This window comes from Stomoxys calcitrans, chromosome 1 (genome assembly GCF_963082655.1).
Source record: "Stomoxys calcitrans chromosome 1, idStoCalc2.1, whole genome shotgun sequence".
NCBI classification, from domain to species: Eukaryota; Metazoa; Arthropoda; class Insecta; order Diptera; family Muscidae; genus Stomoxys; species Stomoxys calcitrans.
In genome coordinates, this window is record NC_081552.1 from 41,389,781 (window position 1) to 41,411,800 (window position 22,020).

The 22,020-nt window shown below is 38.3% G+C and overlaps 2 long non-coding RNA genes across 5 annotated transcripts in view; one reads left to right on the forward strand and one right to left on the reverse strand.

Annotated features, from left to right (window-relative positions):
• Window positions 1–555: 555 nt before the first annotated feature.
• LOC131994315 (uncharacterized) lies at window positions 556–21,887 on the reverse strand. Of its 4 annotated transcripts, none has more exons than XR_009396626.1 (3): window positions 21,873–21,887; window positions 899–1,032; window positions 556–835 (listed from the first exon to the last, which is right to left on the reverse strand). It is a non-coding gene; the product is annotated as an uncharacterized LOC131994315 (long non-coding RNA). The 4 variants fall into 4 exon arrangements; XR_009396625.1 differs by lacking the exon at window positions 21,873–21,887 and adding an exon at window positions 6,517–6,531; XR_009396624.1 differs by lacking the exon at window positions 21,873–21,887 and adding an exon at window positions 6,431–6,445.
• LOC131994316 (uncharacterized) overlaps window positions 1,550–22,020 on the forward strand; it is a 39,874-nt gene continuing 19,403 nt past the window's right edge. Inside the window, exon 1 of the long non-coding RNA XR_009396627.1 lies at window positions 1,550–1,860. This is a non-coding gene — a long non-coding RNA (uncharacterized LOC131994316). The remainder of the gene's footprint in view (window positions 1,861–22,020) is intronic.

Below are 22,020 nucleotides of genomic sequence, written 5' to 3' on the forward strand. Positions count from 1 at the left end.
TGGAGGGTATATAAGATTCGGCCCGGCCGAACTTAGCACGCTTTTACTTGTTCAATATTCTATGTTTGTCTAAAAAGAGATACCGCGCATAGAACTCGACAAATGCGATCAATGGTGAAGGGTATATAAGATTCGGCCCGGCCGAACTTAACACGCTTTTACTTGTTTTTCTCTTATTGTGTTAAAAACAACTCAAATGTTTATATGAGCTATGCCAAAGGGACCAGAGCCTTAAACAAAACATCGACTCTTCTTTAAACACACATGTTAGTAAATATTGTCATAAGAATCATAACTGTTTATGTTAGAGAGGGGTTTAAAGAAAGTAAACGCAAAAAATAAACAAGAAGCACATTTTGTAAAAAATTTGTGATCAGAAGTAATGGGTTGTTCTTAGCTGACATGTGCCAGCCCACAAGAAACATATGATCTATCTTTAGAAACCCTTTGTGAGGTATTGGAAAATGAGCCTTCCCTTAAATCAACAAATCAACTTACGACCCATCCATTAGCTACCCTATCTCATGTAATATCTCCAAATAAAAACAAAAAACATATTTTAATATTCTGCGGTGCTAGTATTTTTATTGGCTTTCATTGCAATGAAGTGAATCCCAATACGATTTCCCAATAATATTTTGCTTATTCCTTTGCCATTTTCCACTTACTCGTTCATCAGTATCAAATTGGAGACAAAAATGTTGGCAAACTTTTACTTGCCAAGATTATCAGTTAAACCACTTATTGCCTGCAAAATCGGTTCAGGATTGGCAGAAGCAAATGCCAAGACACTCATGATAGCTACAGCAATGGTGGCGTAGAATTTCATTTTGGACTAAGGTAGAAAGAGTTTGATAATAAAACAGGAAAATACTCAGTTAATTGTTTTTCAAATTACCTTTTATAAAGAGTTAGTTTTTTGCTTGGATATCCAAAGAAAACTGAATGATTTTCAAGGTGCTTCGAATGGCTTTTATAGCAAAAATATTGTTGTCGAAAAATAATACTTGTGGCAACAATTTTAACTATATTCTGCACGACAATTTTAAGTAATTAACGATAAAAAGGGCACAACAAATTGTAGAGAACTATTTTATAGGCCAATTAAAAATTTAATTTCAAGCATTTAACAATCTAAACAAGAAAGATCGTGCTAAATACGGCCGGGCCGAATCTTATATATATCGATATCTCTTTTAAGGTAACTAAAGAATAATGGATAACAACTGTTATGCTATTGGAGCTATATCAAGTTATAGTCCGATTCGAATCATAAATGAATTGAAGACTATTGTAGAAGTCATTGTGTAATATTTCAGTCCATTCGTATAAGAATTGTGCCTTGTAGGGGCTCAAGAAGCAAAATGGGGAGATGGGTTTATATGGCAGCTATATCCAAATCTGAACCGATATGGCATAACTTCAAGCGGCTAGCCTTACGCGTTCTTGAGCCCATGGAAGCTGCAATTTTTGTATGATTTGGCTGGAATTTTGCATGTAGTGTTCACTTACTATTTACAACAACTGTGCCAAGTATAGTCCAAATCGCTTTTTAACCTGATATAGCTCTCATATAAACAGATCTCCCTATTTGACTTCTTGAACGATTCTTCTCTAAATCGGTCTATAACCTCAAATATAGCTCCCATATCAACCGATCTCTCGCAACTTTTGCCACAACTTTTGTCTGATTTGGCTGAAATTTTTCATGTGGTGTTCTGTAACAACTGTTGGTACAGTTGTTACCAAATACGGCCCAAATCAGTCTATAGCCAGATATAGCTCCCATGTAAACCGGTCTCTCGATCATCCTTGTTGGTTCTCAGAAGTTTTTATTTTTGCTGGTTTCGCAGAAGTTTGGTATGTAGAAAAAAATTGTACCCTTCAACAAAATTTATTTTGTATGAATTTTTTTATCCATGGTGGTGGGTTCCCAAGATTCGGCCCGGCCGAACTTAGCACGTTTTATCTTGTTTAATTTATTTAGTCCGATCTAACGATTTAAGGTCTTGGGTTCATAAAAGGCCCATTTATTGTCCGATTTCGCTGAAATTGTGTTAGTGAGCGTAATCTTTTTATACCCCCCACCATAGGATGGGGGGTATACTAATTTCGTCATTCTGTTTGTAACTACTCGAAATATTCGTTTGAGACCCCATAAAGTATATATATTCTTGATCGTCGCGACATTTTATGTCGATTTAGCCATGTCCGTCCGTATGTCCATCCGTCCGTCCGTCTGTCTGTCGAAAGCACGCTAACTTCCGAAGGAGTAAAGCTAGCCGCTTGAAATTTTGCACAAATACTTTTTGTTAGTGCAGGTCGGTTGGTATTGTAAATGGGCCATATCGGTCCATAACCTGATATAGCTGCCATATAAACCGATCTTGGGTCTTGACTTCTTGAGCCTCTAGAGTGCGCAATTCTTCTCCGATTTGAATGAAATCTTGCACGTAGTAGTTTGTTATGATATACAATAACTGTGCTAAGTATAGTTTAAATCGGTTTATAACCTGATATAGCTGCCATATAAACCGATCTTGGGTCTTGACTTCTTGAGTCTCTAGAGTGCACAATTCTTATCCGATTTGAATGAAATCTTGCACGTAGTAGTTTGTTATGATATACAATAAGTGTGCCAAGTATGGTTTAAATCGGTTCATAACCTCATATAGCTGCCATATAAACCGATCTTGGGTCTTGACTTCTTGAGCCTCTAGAGTGCGGAATTCTTATCCGATTGGAATGAAATTTTGCATGACGTATTTTTTTCTTACTTTCAACAACTATGTCAAATAAGGTTCAATCGGTTCATTCGGATATAGCTGCCATATAAACCGATCTGGGATCTTGACTTCTTGAGCCTCTAGAGGTCCCAATTATTATCCGATTTGCCTGAAATTTTGTACGACGGATTCTCTCATGACCATTAACATACGTGTTTATTATGGTCTGAATCGGTCTATAGCCCGATACAGCTCCCATATAAATCGATCTCTCTATTTTACTTCTTGAGCCCACAAAGGGCGCAATTCATATTCGAATTGGCTGACATCTTACACAGGTCTCCAACATATAATTTAATTGTGGTCCAAACCGGACCATATCTTCATGTCGATCTAATAGCAGAGCAAATCTTTTCTTATACCCTTTTTTTGCCTAAAAAAAGATGCCGTGAAAGAACTCGACAAATGCGATCCATGGTGGAGGGTATATAAGATTCGGCCCGGCTGAACTTAGCACGCAGAATTGCATCTATTTGCGCAAACAAAAGACGTCATGCAAAGCTTAATCGAATAATTATTGCACCGTCTAGAGGCTCAAGAAGTCAAGACACAAGATCGGTTTATATGGCAGCTATATCAAAACATGGACCGATTGGGCCCATTTACAATTTCAACTGACCTACACCAATAAGAAGTATTTGTGCAAAATTTCAAGCGGCTAGCTCTACTTCTTCAAAAGTTAGCGTGGTTTCGACAGACGGACGGACGGACATGGCTAGTTCGACTTAAAATGTCACGACGATCAACAATATACAATATATACCTTATGGGGTTTTAGACGCATATTTCGAGGTGTTACAAACAGAATGGCGAAATTAGTATACGCCCATCCTTATGGTGGAGGGTATAAAAATTGCTATGATATTGCAGCTATATCAAGTAATGGTCCAAGTCGTGCAAAATTTCAGCCACATCGCATAGGAATTACGGACTGGTGGCTTCCAGGGTCTCAAGAAATCAAATCGGGAGATCGGTTCATATGAGAGCTATATCAGGTTATAGACCGATTTGAACCGTACTAGGCACTGTTGTTGGAGATCGTAACGAAACACTACGTACAGAATTTCAGTCAAATCGGAAAAAACTGCGTCTTCCAGGGCGTCAAATCGGGTGATCGGTTTATATGGGCGCTACATCTAATTCTGAACCGATATGGCCCATTTGCAATTCCCAATGACCTACATCAATATTAAGTGTCTCTGCAAAATTTCAAGTGGCTAGCTTTACGCGTTCGACCGCTATCGTGATTTCGACAGACGGACGGGCTGAAGATCGGATATGGCTAGATCGAATCACAATGTCGAGACGATCCAGAATATACAATATATACTTTATGGGTTCGGAGAACATTATTTGGAGGTGTTTCGTATGGAATAACTAGATTAGTATACCCCCATCCTATGGTGGTGGGTATAAAAATGCGAGCTAGCCCATCCACATTTCGAAATGTATACGAATAGATGGAACAGGTAGCTTCTTAATAGTAATATTTCACAAATGTAAATCATCTCATCCAACAAAATTTCTAAAAACAATCTAAAACAAGTAAAAAGGCGTTAAATTCGGCCGGGCCGAACTTTGGATACCCACCACCTCGGGTATATATGTAAACCACCTTTCATCAAAATTCGGTGAAAATTTCATACCTTATACTCATATACCTCATACTGATCTGAACTATATACGACACGGATGTCGAAAAGCCGAACATAAGCCACTATGTCAAATTTCAGTGAAATCGGATTATAAATGCGCCTTTTATGGGGCCAAGACTTTAAATCGAGATATCGGTCTACGTGGCAGCTATATCCAAATCTGGACCGATTTGGGCCAAGTTGCATAAACATGTCGAAAAGCCTAACACAAAGCACTGTCCCAAATTTCTCTCTTTTATGGGCCCTAAACCTTAAATCGAGAGATCGGTCTATATAGCAGCTATATGCAAATCTGGACCGATCTGGGCAAAATTGAAGAAGGACGTCGAAGAGCCTAACCAAACCCACTGTGTCAAATTTCAGCGACATCGGACAATAAATGCGTGTTTTATGGCCCCAAAACCTTAAACCTAGATATCGGTCTATATGGCAGCTATATCCAAATCTGGACCTATCTGTGCGATATTGCAGAAGTATGTCAAGGGGCTTAACTTAACTCATTGTTCCAAATTTCGGCGACATCGGACAATAAATGAGCATTTTATGGGCCCAAAGCCATAAATCAAGAAATCGGTCTATATGGCAGCTATACCCAAATCTGAACCGATCTGGACCAAATTGAAGAAATATATCAAAGGGCCTAACACAACTCACTGTCCCAAATTTCAGCAAAATCGGATAATGAATGTGGCTTTTATGGGCCTTACACCATAAATCGGAGGATCGATCTATATGACAGCTACATCCAAATCTGAACCGATCTGGACCAAATCGACAAAGGATGTCGAAGGGCCTAACACAACTAACTGTCCCAAATTTCAGCAAAATCGGATAATAAATGTGGCTTTTATGGGCCTTAGACCCTAAATCGGAGGATCGGTCTGTATGGCAGCTATATCCAAATCTGGACCGATCTGAGCCAATTTGACGAAGGATGTCGACGGGCCTAACACAACTCACTGCCTCAAATTTGAGCGAAATCGGATAAAAAATGTGGCTTTTATGGGCCTAAGACCCTAAATCGGCGGATCGGTCTATATGGGGGCTATATCAAGATATAGTCCGATGTAGCCCATCTTCGAACTTAACCTGCTTATGGACAAAAAGAATCTGTGCAAAATTTCAGCTCAATATCTCTATTTTTAAAGACTGTAGCGTGATTTCAACAGACAGACGGACGGACATTTCTAGATCGTCTTGGATTTTTACGCTGATCAAGAATATATTTACTTTATAGGGTCGGAAAAGTATATTTCGATGTGTTGCAAACGGAATGACAAAGTGAATATACCCCCATCCTTCGGTGGTGGGTATAAAAATGGCTAAGGTAATCAAAACCAGTAACAGGCAACCAGTTTTGGGCCCATAAAAGACGCATTTATTGTCCGATTTAGCTGAAATTTGATGAAGTTACTTGTGTTAGGCTTTTCGGCATCCGTGTCGTTTATCGTCCAGATCGGTCTTTATTTGGATATAGTTACCAGAAAGAGCTATATTTTGATCTACAAAATTAAACAATGACTTTTACCTATTAGACCACACAATGCCCGTGCCGAATTTGGTCCAAATCGGACTATATTTCGATATAGCTGTTATGGGGGAATAAATGATAAATTTTTTACCAGATTATGACAAAATGTCTTTTACATATTTACCCGAGGTTGTGGGTATCCAATGTTCGGCCCGGCCGAACTTAACGGCTTTTTACTTTTTACTCCATATGTCACCTAAACCCATTAAAAATATATTTTGCACCTAACAATATTTGCTGAACTAACTAAAAGATGCTGATTTTGAAACCATCTTTGCTCAAAAGAGGTATTTCGGGAATTTTTGTAAAAAAAATCGGCCAGAATTTATTTTAAGTTTCTTAAGTACAATTTTATTTGCAAAATCCAAAATAAAAACTACTAAGATTCGTGTTTTTCTTATTTTTCAATTTCAAATTTTGTTACGAATCCAAATCTTTCAAAAATATGAAAATCAAACCACAAATGCTTTTGAAAATTGCAAAATACGAAACAGATCTCGATCAAAATTGCACAAAACAAAATTAAGTCAAATATCTCGGAAACCTGTGGAGATATTGTAGACCTTTTCGATTTTCTCCCACTGTGAATCGTACGTCAATACAAATGCTTCTATCTGATGTCTGCACGACATTTTTTTTAAACAATTAGCAATAAGGAAGGGCATTAAAAAATAATAGGGAACATTTGTGGAGGCGCATTAAAAAATATTAATTATAGCTTAGAATGCGAGAGTATTTCATTAAAAGATAAACACAAAATAATTAAAAAGTTTTAAATGCAACTGGTCTAATGTCAAAATATGAATTTCTAAAGGCCGGTTTGCACCACAAACAAAATTTTTGTTGCGATAAGAAATGCTTTGACATATTGTAGTCGAAATTTATAAAATATATGAAATAAAGTTATTTGCAAATAAACACAGCTAATTTCAGTACATATGTATGTGCTTTATTAGCCAAAAATTAATAAAAGTCGCCCAAAATGGTAAAGTAATGTTTGTCGCCATTTTGTAGTGTACACAGCTATTTTCAGTGGAGACATAAATGTCTTGGCTGCAACCGAAAATTTCGCCATAGGTATATACCCAGCTTAAGCACAAAAGTTTTATTACATTTTCTAAGACGAGAAATTTTATGAAGAAAATTTTTTCAGAAGAACTTTTTACGATATTCACAAAATTCTTTTATACCCACCATATATTCATTTTGTCATTCCGTTTACAACACATCGAAATATCCAGTGGATATTTTTATATCCTCCACCATAGGATAGGGGTATACTTATTTCGTCATTCCATAAAGAATATAAAATATATACTATATTATCATTGAGATTAAAACTTAAAACGGACTGCACTCATTGATATGTGAGAAGTTTGCCCCTGTTCCTTAGTGGAATGTTCATGGCCAAAATTTGCAATTTTTGCATAAAGAATATATATTCTTGATCGTCATGGCATTTTAGGTCGATCTAGCCATGTCCCTCCGTCTATCTGTTGAAAGTACGAGAACTTTCGAAGGAGTAAAGTTAGGCGCTTGAAATTTTGCGTAAACTAATTCTAATTAGTGTAGGTCGGTTAGGACTGTAAATGGATCTGATAAAGCTGCCATATAAACTGATCTTCAGATTTGACTTCTTGAGCCTCTAGAAGACGCAATTACCACCCGATTTGACTGAAATATTGTACGCAAAGGTTTGCTGTGAGTTCCCACAGCCGTACCAAGTGTAATTCAAATAGGTCCCTAACATGATATAGCTTCCATACAAACCGATCGGCCGATTTGACTTCTTGAGCCTCTAAAGGGCGCAAATATTTTTCGATTTTGAAATTTTGCACAAAGACTTCTCCTACGACCGTTAATATACCTGCCAAGTATTGGCTTTATTCGCTTTTAACCTGATATAGCTCCCATTTGCAATCTTCCATTTGCACTTTCCGAATCGGTCTATAACCGGATATAACTCCAATAGCGTAGTAATTCTTATCCATTGTTTGCTATATAAAGGGATACCGAGCAAAGAACTTGACAAATGGTTCCAAGGAGGAGGGTATTTAAGATTCGACCCGGCCTAACTTAGCACGTATTTACTTGTTGAGCTTATCATAAATCCAAATTTCAAGATTGTAAATCATTAATACAAATTCCTTAATAGGACCGATTTCAGCAAATTTTTAAGTTGAATGTACAAATTTCTTAATTTAAACTAGTTATACCCACCACCATAGGATGGGGGTAAACTAATCTAGTCCTTCCGATTGTAACACCTCGAAATAAGACCCCATAAAGTTTATATATTCTTGATCGTCTCAACGTTCTGAGTCGATCTAACCATGTCTGTCCGTCTGTCGACATCACGATAGCGGTCGAACGCGTAATGGTAGCCGCTTGAAATTTTGCACAGATACTTCCAATCGATGCAGGTCGTTGGGGACCGCAAATGGGCCATATTGGTTCTTATTTGGATATAGCTTCTATATAAACCGCACATAGTGTTCTGTTACATATTTTAAATACTGTGTTTAGTACGGTTCGAATCGGTCAAGAATCTGATATATTGTAGCTCCCATATAAACCGAACTCCCAATTAGAATTCTTGAACCCCTGAAAGCCGCAATTTTTGTCCGATTTGGCTGAAATTTTGTATAAACTGTTCTGTTATGACTCTCAACAGCCGTGCTAAGTACGGTTCGTATCGGTCTGTAACCTGATATAGCCGCCATAAACCGATCTTCCGATTTGATTTCTGGAACCCCCACAAGCCGCAATTTTTATACCCTCCACCATAAGATGGGGGGTATACTAATTTCGTCATTCTGATAGTAACTACTCGAAATATCCTATCGAAACTATCGAAATATCCGTCTGTCCGTCCGTCTGTCCGTCCGTCTGTCCGTCCGTCCGTCTGTCTGTCGAAAGCACGCTAACTTCCGAAGGAATAAAGCTAGCCGCTTGAAATTTTGCACAAATTCTTCTTATTAGTGTAGGTCGGTTGGTATTGTAAATGGGCCATATCGGTCCATGTTTTGATATAGCTGCCATATAAACCGATCTTGGGTCTTGACTTCTTGAGCCTCTAGAGGGCGCAATTCTTATCGGATTTGAATGAATTTTGACACGTAGTATTTTGTTATGATATCCAACAACTGTGCCAAGTATGGTTCAAATCGGTTCATAACCTGATATAGCTGTCATATAAACCGATCTTGGGTCTTGACTTCTTGAGCCTCTAGAGAGCGCAATTCTTATACGATTGGAATGAGATTTTGCACGACGTGTTTTGTTATGATATCCAACAAGTGTGCCAAGTATGGTTCAAATCGGTTCCAAACCTGATATAGCTGCCATATAAACAGATCTTGGGACTTGACTTCTTGAGCCCCTAGAGTGCGCAATTCTTATCTGATTGGAATGAAATTTTGCACGACGTGTTTTGTTATAATATCCAACAACTGTGCCAAGTATGGTTCAATTCGGTCCATAACCTGATATAGCTGCCATATTAACCATCTTGGGTCTTGACTTCTTGAGCTTCTAGCGGACGCAATTCTTATCCAATTGGAATGAAATTTTGCACAACGTGTTTTGTTACGATATCCAACAACTGTGCCAAGTATGGTTCAAATCAGGCCATAACCTGATATAGCTTCCATATAAACCGATCTTGGGTCTTGACTTCTTGAGCCTCTAGAGGGCGCAATTCTTATCGGATTTGAATGAATTTTGACACGTAGTATTTTGTTATGATATCCAACAACTGTGCCAAGTATGGTTCAAATCGGTTAATAACCTGATATAGCTGTCATATAAGCAGATCTGGGGACTTGACTTCTTGAGCTTCTAGAGGGCGCAATTCCTATCCGATTTGGCTGAAATTTCGCAAGATGTTTTTTATTGTTACTTTCAACAACTGTGTCAAATAAAGTACAAGTCGGTTCATAACCTGATATAGCTGCCATATAAACCGATCTGGGATCTTGACTTCTTGAGCCTCTAGAGGTCGCAATTATTATCCGATTTGTCTGAAATTTTGTACGACGGATTCTTTCATGACCATCAACATACGTGTTTATTATGGTCTGAATCGGTCCATAGCCCGATACAGCTCCCATATAAATCGATCTCTCTATTTTACTTTTTGAGCTCACAAAGAGCGCAATTCTTATTCGAATTGGCTTACATTTTACACAGGTCTCCAACATATAATTTAATTGTGGTCCAAACCGGACCATATCTTGATATCGCTCTAATAGCAGAGCAAATTTTTTCTTATATCCTGTTTTGCCTAATAACTTATTAAAACATCGAAGTAAACATGAAATGGAGTCAAAGTAACTAATTGTGTGTCAACACTATGCACTTTATGACTGAAATAGTTGGCGGAAAGTTAAAACAAGTAAAGGAAAGAGTGTGCAGTATTTTTGCTTACATCATGTGATAGCTCCCATAAGGTCCCAAATGCTTGCATAGACTTAGATTTACTTGAAATACGATCATGTAACGAAAATAATGCACTGGGGCATTTCCCTGGCACTGAACAACCCAAAGCGGTATGAAGCGCGATCTGGTAATATGGGGTCTCGAACCTGACTTAGAAATATGATGTCAAGTACTTGGGGGTTATCCTTTTTCTTTAAACCACCAATCATGACAATGAGGGTTTTACAAGTAGAGTACGAACCTTACTTTGGAATATGGATTAAACTTTTAGATAGTTGTACCCCAAAACGCACAAGTGGACATGTAGCCTTACTAGAAAAATGTGGTTCTCAAATTCAAGGCCTTTGAGAATAGAGTAGGAATTTGACATCGAAATTGAGATCAACAATCTCAAGAGCCTATAAACTTGCTCAAAAGGACATTTAGCCGATTAAAAAAAATTTGGTGTAAATGAAAAAGTTTGAGGAGTAGAAAACGAACGTAACATTCAAACATTTAACATGTAGCCCAATAATGACAATAAGATATCAAATGAAGGGTATATAACATGCACAAGCTTTAAACAGTAAGTATGGTAAGCACCTGAAATGTCTATATAATGTCAAGTTTCTTGCACTCGCCCCTCCTTAAATTTGCACCAAACAGACATATAATCCGATAATAACAATGTGGGGCATAAATTTAAGAAGAGGGGTACGAATCCTACAAATAATACATGAAATTGAACAACAAGTAAAAAGTCATTAAGTTCGGCCCAGCCGAACCTACCTACCACCTCTGGTATATATGAAAACCCGCTTTCGTCACAATCCGATGAAAATTGGATAACTTATGCACCCAAATTCGGTACGGACATTGAGTGGTGTAATAAATATAAGTCAATGTTGTTATTTCAAATTTCAACAAAATCGGGTAATAAATAAAGCTTTTATAAGCTTCAGACTATTAATCGGCACATCGGTCGACATGTGAGCTATATCTAAATAAAGTCCGATCTTTACCATATTTAGGTCGGATGGCAGGTGGCCTAAAACTACTTACTGTTACAAATTTCAGCGAAATTGAAAAAAAATAAAGCTTTTATTCGCTTCAAACCCTTTATCGGGATATCGGTCAGTATGGCAGCTATATCTAAATATGGTCCGATCCAAACCATATTTGGGACGGCTACCCACTGTTTCAAATTTCAGCGAAATCGGGTAGTAAATAGAGCATTTATGGGCATTAGACCCTTTATCGGCAGATCGGTCTATATGGCAGCTATATCTAAATATAGTCCGATCTAAATCACATTTGGGTCCTATGGTAGGAGGCGTAAAATGTACTCAATGATTCAAATTTCAGCGAAATCGGTAATTGATATTTCGATGTGTTGCAAACGGAATAACTGATTAAATATATATATAGTTATATATTCAGGTCCCGAGTACTCATATACAGGTAAAATTTTTAGACAATAAATCTGTTTTTTATGGGATTAAGAGCCTAAATTGGAAGATCGGTCTATATGACAGCTATATCTATGTAGACTGAACTGAGTCATATTTGGGTTGGATTTCGGGTGGCTTAAAAGAACTCACTATTTCAAATTTCAACGAAATCAGTTCCAACAGTTCCAAATTTCAGCGAAATCGGATAAAAAATAAAACTTTAATGGGGTTTAAACCCTTTATCGGCAGATCGGTCTATATGGCAGCTATATCTAAATATAGTCCGATCTGAAACATATTCAAGTCGATTATCAGGAGGCTCAAAGAAACTCACTGTGTCGAATTTATGCTTTATGGAGTAATAAATAAAGTTTTTATGGGCTTCAGACCCTTTATCGGCAGATCGGTCTATATGGCAGCTATATCTAAATATAGTCTGATCTAAACCATATTTCAGTCAGATGGCGGGAGGCCTAAAATTACTCACTGATTTAAATTTCAGCGAAATCAGATAAAAAAATAAACATTTATGGGCATTAGACCCTTTATCGGCAGATCGGTCTATATAGCAGCTTTATCAAAATATGGTCCGATTTGGCCCGTTCAAGCACTTAACCAGCGTGCATCAAAAAGACGTACTTGTGCCAAATTTCAGCTCAATATCTCAATTGCGGCTTATAAGGGCTGAAGAAGTCAAATCGGGGGATCGGTTTATATTAGAGCTATATCAGGTTATAAACCGATTTGGACCGTCCTTGACACAGTCGTTGAATGTCCCAACAGAACATTATATGCTAAATTTCAGCCAAATCGGACTCAAAAAGTTAAATCGGGGGGTCGGTTTATATGGGAGCTATATCAGGTTATAGACCGATTTGGACTGTACTTGGCACAGTTGTTGTAAATAGTAAGTGAACACTACATGCAAAATAAATATTATAACAGAACACTTCATGCAAAATTAATGTCAGCCAAATCGAGCCAAATTACGTTCCAGAGGCTCAAGAAGTCAAATCTTTAGATCGATTTATATGGGAGCTATATCTAAATCTGAGCCGATATGGCCCATTTGCAATCTCCGAAAATCTACATCAATACTAAGTATCTGTGCAAAATTTTAAGCCGCTGGCCTTACGCATTCGACCGCTATCGTGACTTCGACAGACGGACGGTCTTGGTTAATTCGACTCAGAACGTCTACACGATCAAGAATGTACACTGTCGGACAAAATAAAGTGCGGTTTTAAATAATCATAACTTGATATAGCTGCGATATAAACCGACCTTGGGTTTTGGCTTCTTCAACTTTTAGAGGGTGCTATTCTAATCCGATTTATCTGAAGTTTTGCATTGGGTGTTTTCTTATGATTTCCAACAACTTTGCTAAGTGCGGCGAAATTCGGTACATAGCCTGATATAGCTGTCATTAAACCGATCTGGGACTTTGGCTTCTTGAGCCTCTAGAGGGCGCATTTCTCATCCGATTTGGAGGAAATTTTGTACAATGGCTTCTCCTACGACCAAGAAACGTGTCCAATATGGTTTGAATCGATCTATAGCCTGATACAGCTCCCATATAAACCCATCTCCCCATCTATTATACAATGACCTCTTTAATGTTCAGCATTTAATTAATTTTTGGTCCGAATCGGACTGTAAGTTGATATAGATCCAATAGCATACAAGTTTTATTATTCATTATTTTTGTTTTCATGAAAAGAGATGCAGCGCAAAGAACTCGACAAATGCGATCCGTGGTGGAGGATATATAAGATTCGCCCCGGCCGAACTTAGCACGCTCTTTCTTGTTTATGCCTGGTTTGGTCGAAATTTGGCTACGTAGAGTAAAATTATGTCTTTCAACTAATTTTATTTTTTGTCAATTTTATGCAGAATCCATGCTGGTGGGTTTCAAATTTTCAGCCCGGCTGAAATTCGAACGTTTTCATACCCTACACCACAACTGTGGAACAGGGTATTATAACATTGTGCAGTTGTTTGCAACGATAAAATGGAGACGAACTAGATCCATGTTTAAGGAAGTAATTCTAAGCCAATCGGTATTGGCTTAGAAATACTTCCTGATTCGGTTCAAGTATGTCCGTCTATCTGTTTGTCCATGTATTTTTGTAATCAAGGTACAGGTCGCACTTGTTGTTCGATTACCTTCAAATTTTACAAATGCTATTTTTTGGAAAAAAAATCGGTTCAGGGTTATATATGGCTCCCATATATATCATTCATCCGATGTGAGCTATTACGGCAACAGCAAAAACAGTTGTGATTCAATTTTTACAAAATTTTGCGCGCGGTATTTGATTTGACCTTTCCGCAAAATTTCATCAAAATCAGTTCATTTTTATACCCTCCACCATAAGATGGGGGGTATACTAATTTCATCATTCTGTTTGTAACTACTCGAAATATTCTCTGAGACCCCATTAAGTATATATATTCTCGATCGTCGCGACATTTTATGTCGATCTAGCCATGTCCGTCCGTCCGTCCGTCCGTCCGTCCGTCTGTCTGTCGAAAGCACGCTAACTTCCGAAGGAGTAAAGCTAGCCGCTTGAAATTTTGCACAAATACTTCTTATTAGTGGTCGGTTGGTATTGTAAATGGGCCATATCGGTCCATGTTTTGATATAGCTGCCATATAAACCGATCTTGGGTCTTGACTTCTTGAGCCTCGAGAGTGCGCAGTTCTTATCCGATTGGAATGAATTCTTGCACGACGCGTTTTGTTATGATATCCAACAACTGTGCTAAGTATGGTTCTAATCGGTCCATAACCTGATATAGCTGTCATATAAACCGATCTTGGGTCTTGACTTCTTGAGCCTCTAGAGTGCGCAATTCTTATCCGATTTGAATGAAATTTTGCACGACGTGTTTCGTTATTATAGCCAACAACTGTGCCAAGTATGGTTTAAATCGGTCCATAACCTGATATAGCTGTCATATAAACCGATCTTGGGTCTTGAATTCTTGAGCCTCTAGAGGGCGCAATTCTTATCCGATTTGAATTAGTTTTGGCAAAACGTGTTTTGTTATGATATACAATAACTGTGTCAAGTATGGTTAAAATTGGTCCATAACCTGGTATAGCTGCCATATAAACCGATCTTGGGTCTTGACTTCTTGAGCCTCTAGAGTGCGCAATTCTTTTCCGATTGGAATGAAATTTTGCACGACGTGTTTTGTTATGATATCCAATAACTGTGCTAAGTATGGTTCAAATCGGTTCATAAACTGATATAGCTGTCATATAAACCAATCTTGGGTCTTGACTTCTTGAACCTCTTGAGTGCGCAATTCTTATCCGATTTGAATGCATTTTTGCACGAAGTGTTTTGTTATGATATACAACAACTGTGCAAAGTGTGGTTCAAATCGGTTCATAACCTGATATAGCTGTCATATAAACAGATCTGGGGACTTGACTTCTTGAGCTTCTAGAGTGCGCAATTCTTATCCGATTTGAATGCATTTTTGCACGAAGAGTTTTGTTATGATATACAACAACTGTGCCAAATAAAGTTCAAATCGGTTCATAACCTGATATAGCTGTCATATAAACAGATCTGGGGACTTGACTTCTTGAGCTTCTAGAGGGCGCAATTCCTATCCGATTTGATTGAAAATTTTCTTGAAGTATTTTATTCTTACTTTCAACAACTGTGTCAAATAAAGTTCAAATCGGTTCATAACCTGATATAGCTGCCATATAAAGGTCGCAATTATAATCCGATTTGCCTGAAATTTTGTACGACGGATTTCTCATGACCATCAACATACGTGTTTATTACGGTCTGAATCGGTCTATAGCCCGATACAGCTCCCATATAAATCGATCTCTCTATTTTACTTCTTGAGCCCCCAAAGGGCGTAATTCTTATTCGAATTGGCTGAAATTTTATACCGGAACATATCTTGATATCACTCTAATAGCAGAGCAAATCTTTTCCCATATCCTTTTTTGCCTAAGAAGAGATGCCGGGAGATGAACTCGACAAATGCGATCTATTGTGGAGGGTATGTAAGATTCGGCCCGGCCGAACTTAGCACGCTTTTACTTGATATAAATAGCTCCTATATATATATTTCATCCGATATTCATATGATGCTGTAGCATGATGGCTGTAGCAGCCACAATTTCTGATTTGACGTTCGTTCATTTCATCAAAATAGGACCAGGTTTAGATATAGCTTCCATATATATTTTTCATCTGACATGCATGGCAAAAATATTTCGTTGGGACTGTTATAAAATTTTACTGCCCTCGCATTTGCCTAATGGTAGTAGGCATACTCGGTAGTGTAGGGGACTATATAATCGGCTCCGCCCGACTTTTGCCTTTCCTTACTGGTTACTTGTTAACTATGTGCCTGTACATTTGCGAACACTTGTCTGCGTCTGTCTTGTAATGTAATCTCTTATCTGGTGAGATGTTTGTAATGGGAGCATCTCCAAGGTGTATTGTCTAAGAGAGTTTTTCTCTTCCACCAATATATTAACATTTTCAATGTTTGGCTGATGCACTGTGATCTTACAGTGGGTGACTAGTGCATTTCTTTGTTCCATCGGTTTAATTGGTGATTTCTGGTTAGTTTTACATATACCTTCTCTCATAAGTCAGACTCGTCTCCATTGCACATTATCCGGTATACTACAAGAGATTTGTCGTTTTTGGTTGCCTTAGATTAAGTTTAACTGAATAACTGATTAGTCATATTGCAGGTCTTAAATGCTAATCTAATTTTGTAAATATTATATATATCGGAATTCTTAAACCTTCCGGAAAATCATGGTACAAATATCATCAATTTGTACTTTTTCGGTTGTTGGGTTTCCCCTTTATTCGTCTTAAAAGGGTTGCGGATCTCGAAGTTAATAAATCTCCGGGCCAGGATGATATATGTTAACACTTGTACTTTTTAAGTATTCTTCGACGCTTGCTTGTCCACTACGAAACCTTTTCAACCTTGCTTACCGTGAGGGAGTTTTCCCAGCGCGTTGGAAGGTTCAGAACGTTCTGGGACTAAAAACCCTGCAAATTATCGCCCAACTACGCTATGCTCCGCTCTCTCCAAGGTTATCGAGAGTATGGTTAACCATCATCTTGTGAGATACTTAAAGTCCATTGGCCTTCTTAGCGATAGACGGTATGGGGACTGCAGAAATCGCTCCACGGGAGAACTAATGGCATTTTTGACGGAACATTGAAGTCGCTCTATCCACCAGTATAGTGAGAGTAAGGTCATGGCTTTGGATATCTCCAAGTTTAGAAAAATACACAAAGTTCAGAAAAATGCATTAAATCTTTATTTGAATCTATAGTACAATTTGGATAGTTTGATGTTTGTTGACAGTGACTGCGTCTGAAATGGTCCATCCACCAATTTTGGCATACTCTTTCCAACATTTCGGCCGTTATCCCACAAATAAATGCTTCAATGTTGTCTTTCAATGCGTCAATTGCAGCGAGATTGTCTGTATAGATATGAGCTATAAGATAGCTCCACGAAAAATAGTCAAAAGGCGTTAAATCGCACGATCTAGGCGGCCAATAGACCGCATCCTTACAAAAAATCAAGCACGGCGTTGACAAAAGGATCCATATTCATTCATAAAAGCGAATTAGCACACAGATATTATCAGCTCATACACAAATCTTCATCAATCAACAACAGTATATACGTATGAATGAAACGTATACACCCGATCACATTCTGATAACGTCTAGTGCACAGTTTTTTAAAAGATTGCAAAAAAGATTTTGTGTGCTCCTGTGTATTGAACCTGCGTTCCATTCATTCCATTGAATATTTACAAATGCTTTACCACATTGCACCATAGACGGCTATTTACATAAAATATTTTTAAAGTCATTTAAACTAAGAGTTGCTATACACACACATTTTGTAGGGATCCCGTTCACAACGCTCGGTGTATGAAACAACAATGGGTGTTCACAAAATCATCCACGCTTGTTAACAATATTTCCAACAACATACCCTCCACCATGGACCGCATTTGTCGAGTTCTTTTCCCGGCATCTCTTCTTAGGCAAAAGGATAAAAGAAACGATTTGCTCTGCTATTAGAGCGATATCACCATATGGACCGGTACGGACCACAATTAAATTATATATTGGAGACCTGTGTAAAATGTCAGCCAATTCGAATAAGAATTGTGCCCTTTGGGAGCTCAAGAAGTAAAATAGAGAAATCGATTTATATAGGAGCAGTATCAGGCTATAGACCGATTCAGACCATAATAAACACGTATGTTGATGGTCATGAGAGGATCCGTCGTACAAAATTTCAGGCTAATCGGATAATAATTGCGACCTCTAGAGGCTCAAGAAGTAAAGATCCCAGATCGGTTTATATGGCAGCTATATCGGGTTATGAACCGATTTGAACTTTATTCGGCACATTTGTTGAAAGTCAGAATAAAATACGTCATGCAAAATTTCAGCCAAATCGAAAAGAACTGCGCCCTCTAGAAGCTCAAGCAGTCAAGTCCCCAGATCGGTTAATATGACAGCTATATCAGGTTATGAACCGATTTGAACCATACTTGGCACAGTTGTTGGATATCATAACAAAATACTTCGCGCAAAAATTCATTCAAATCGGATAAGAATTGCGCCCTCTAGAGGCTCAAGAAGTCAAGACCCAAGATCGGTTTATATGACAGCTATATCAGGTTATGAGCCAATTTGAACCATACTCGGCACGGTTGTTGGATTTTCATAACAAAACAGCTCATGCAAAATTTCATCCAAATCGGATGAGAATTGCGCGCTCTAGAGGCTCAAGAAGTCAAGACCCAAGATCGGTTTATATGACAGCTATATCAGGTTATGAACCAACATAAACCATACTTCGCACAGTTGTTGGATATCGTAAAAAAACACGCCGTGCAAAATTTCATCCCAATCGAATAAGAATTGCGCACTCTAGAGGCTGAAGAAGTCAAGACCCAAGATCGGTTTATATGGCAGCTATATCAAAATATGGACCATTTACAATACCAACCGACCTACACTAATAGGAAGTATTTGTGCAAAATTTCAAGAGGCTAGCTTTACTCTTTCGGAAGTTTGCGTGCTTTCGACAGACAGACGGACGGACGGACAGACGGACGGACATGGCTAGAACGACACAAAATGTCGCTACGATCAAGAATATATATACTTTATGGGGTCTCAGACGAATATTTCGAGTAGTTACAAACAGAATGACGAAAATAGTATACCCCCATCCTATGGTGGAGGTTATAAAAAAAACAAGAAACGCGCGTGAGCTGTATAAACCAGTGTTGGCTAAACGATAATAGCTAAACAAACAAGTAAAAGCGTGCTAAGTTCGGCCGGGCCGAATCTTATATACCCTTCACCATGGATCGCATTTGTCGAGTTCTTTTCCCGGCATCTCTTCTTAGGCAAAAAAACAAGGATATAAAAAAAGATTTGCTCTGCTATTACAGCGATATCAAGATATGGTCCGGTTTGGAGCACAATTAAATTATATGTTGGAGACCTGTGTAAAATGTCAGCCAATTCGAATAAGAATTGCGCTCTTTGTGAGCTCAAAAAGTAAAATAGAGAGATCGATTTATATGGGATCTGTATCGGGCTATAGACCGATTCAGACCATAATAAACACGTACGTCGATGGTCATGAAAGAATCCGTCGTACAAAATTTCAGGCAAATCGGATAATAATTGCGACCTCTAGAGGCTCAAGAAGTCAAGATCCCAGATCGGTTTATATGGCAGCTATATCAGGTTATGAACCGACTTGTACTTTATTTGACATAGTTGTTGAAAGTAACAATAAAAAACGTCGTGCGAAATTTCAGCCAAATCGGATAGGAATTGCGCCCTCTAGAAGCTCAAGAAGTCAAGTCCCCAGATCTGTTTATATGACAGCTATATCAGGTTATGAACCGATTTGAACCATACTTGGCACAGTTGTTGGATATCGTAACAAAATACTACGTGCCAAAATTCATTCAAATTGGATAAGAATTGCGCCCTCTAGAGGCTCAAGAAGTCAAGACCCAAGATCGGTTTATATGACAGTTATATAAGGCTATCGACCGATTTGAACCTTACTTGGCACAGTTGCTGGATATCATAACAAAACACGTCGTGCAAGATTTCATTCCAATCGGATAAGAATTGCGCACTCTAGAGGCTCAAGAAGTCAAGACCCCAGATCGGTTTATATGGCAGCTATATCAGATTAAGGACCGATTTGAACCATACTTGGCACAGTTGTTGAATATCATAACAAAACACGTCGTGCAAAATTTCGTCTTAATTTAATAAGAATTGCGCCCTCTAGAGGCTCAAGAAGTCAAGACCCAAGATCGGTTTATATGGCAGCTATATCAGGTTATAGACCGATTTGAACCATACTTGGCATAGTTGTTGGATATCATAACAAAGCACTTCGTGCAAAATTTCATTCCAATCGGATAAGAATTGCGCACTCTAGAGGTTTAAGAAGTCAAGACCCAAGATCGGTTTATATGGCAGATATATCAAAACATGGACCGATATGGCCCATTTACAATACCAACCGACCTACACTAATAAGAAGTATTTGTGCAAAATTTCAAGCGGCTAGCTTTACTCCTTCGGAAGTTAGCGTGCTTTCGACAGACAGACGGACGGACGGACGGACGGACAGACGGACGGACATGGCAAGATCGACATAAAATTTCACGACGATCAAGAATATATATACTTTATGGGGTCGCAGACGAATATTTCGAGTAGTTACAATCAAAATGACGAAATTAGTATACCCCCCATCTTATGGTGGAGGGTATAATAAAAAGGCGTTAAGTTCGGCCGAGCCGAACTTTGGAGACCCACCACCTTGGATATATATGTAAACCACCTTTCGTCATAATCCGGTGAAAAATGCATAATTTATGCCCCTATAGCAGCTATATCGAAATATGGTCCGATTGGAACCAAATTCGGTACGGACATTGAGTGGTCTAATAAGTTCAAGTCATTGTTCAATCTTGGACAACAAAATGTTGGTCTTTTTTGGTAGCTATATCCAAATATAGACTGATCTAAACCATATATGACTCGGATTTCGAAAAGCCTAACATAAGTCAATGTGTCCAATTTCAGCGAAATCGGACAATAAATGCATCTGTTATGGGCCCAAGACCTTAAATCGTGAGATCGGTCTATATGGCAGCTACATTCAAATCTAGTTTGATCTGGGCCAAATTGAAGAAGGATGTCGAAAGCCTTAGCACAACTCACTGTTCCAAATTTCGGCGACATCTTACAATAATTGCGGCTTTTTATGGCCCAAAACTTTAAATCGAGAAATCGGTCAGTATGGCAGCTATATACAATTCTGGACCGATCTGGGCAGAAAAATATCGGGGAGCCTAACACAACTCACTGTCCCAAATTTCAGCGACAACGGACAATAAATGCGCCTTTTATAGGCCTAAAACCTTAAATCGAGAGATCGGTTTATATGGCAGCTATAACCGAATCTGAACGGATCGGAGCCAAATTGAAGAAGGATGTCGAAGAGCCCACACACAACTCACTCCCTGAAATTTCAGAAAAATCGGATAATAAATGTGGCTTTTATGGGCCTATGACCTTCAACCGGCGGATCGGTTTATATGGTTTAACAAGATAAAATCCGATATAGCCCATCTTCGAACTTTACCTACTTATCTACAAAAACAAGAATCTGTGCAAAGTTTCAGCTCATTATTTCTATAACTAAAGAATGTAGCGTGATTTCAACAGACAGACGGACATTTGTTTTATAGGGTAGGAAATAGATATATCGATGTGCTACAAACGGAAGGACAAAATGGATATACCACATCCTTCGGTGGTGGGTATAACAAGTAAAAGCGTGCTAAGTTTGGCCGTGCCGAATATTGGGAACCCACAACAATGGATTCTGCTTAAAGTTTATACAAAATAAATTTAGTTGAAGGGTACAATTTTATTCTACATACCAAACTTCTGCGAAACCAGCAAAAATAAAAACTTCTGATAACCAACAAGGATGATCGAGAGACTGGTTTACATGGGAGCTATATCTGGCTATAGACTGATTTGGGCCGTATTTGGTAACAACTGTACCAACAGTTGTTTCAGAAAACC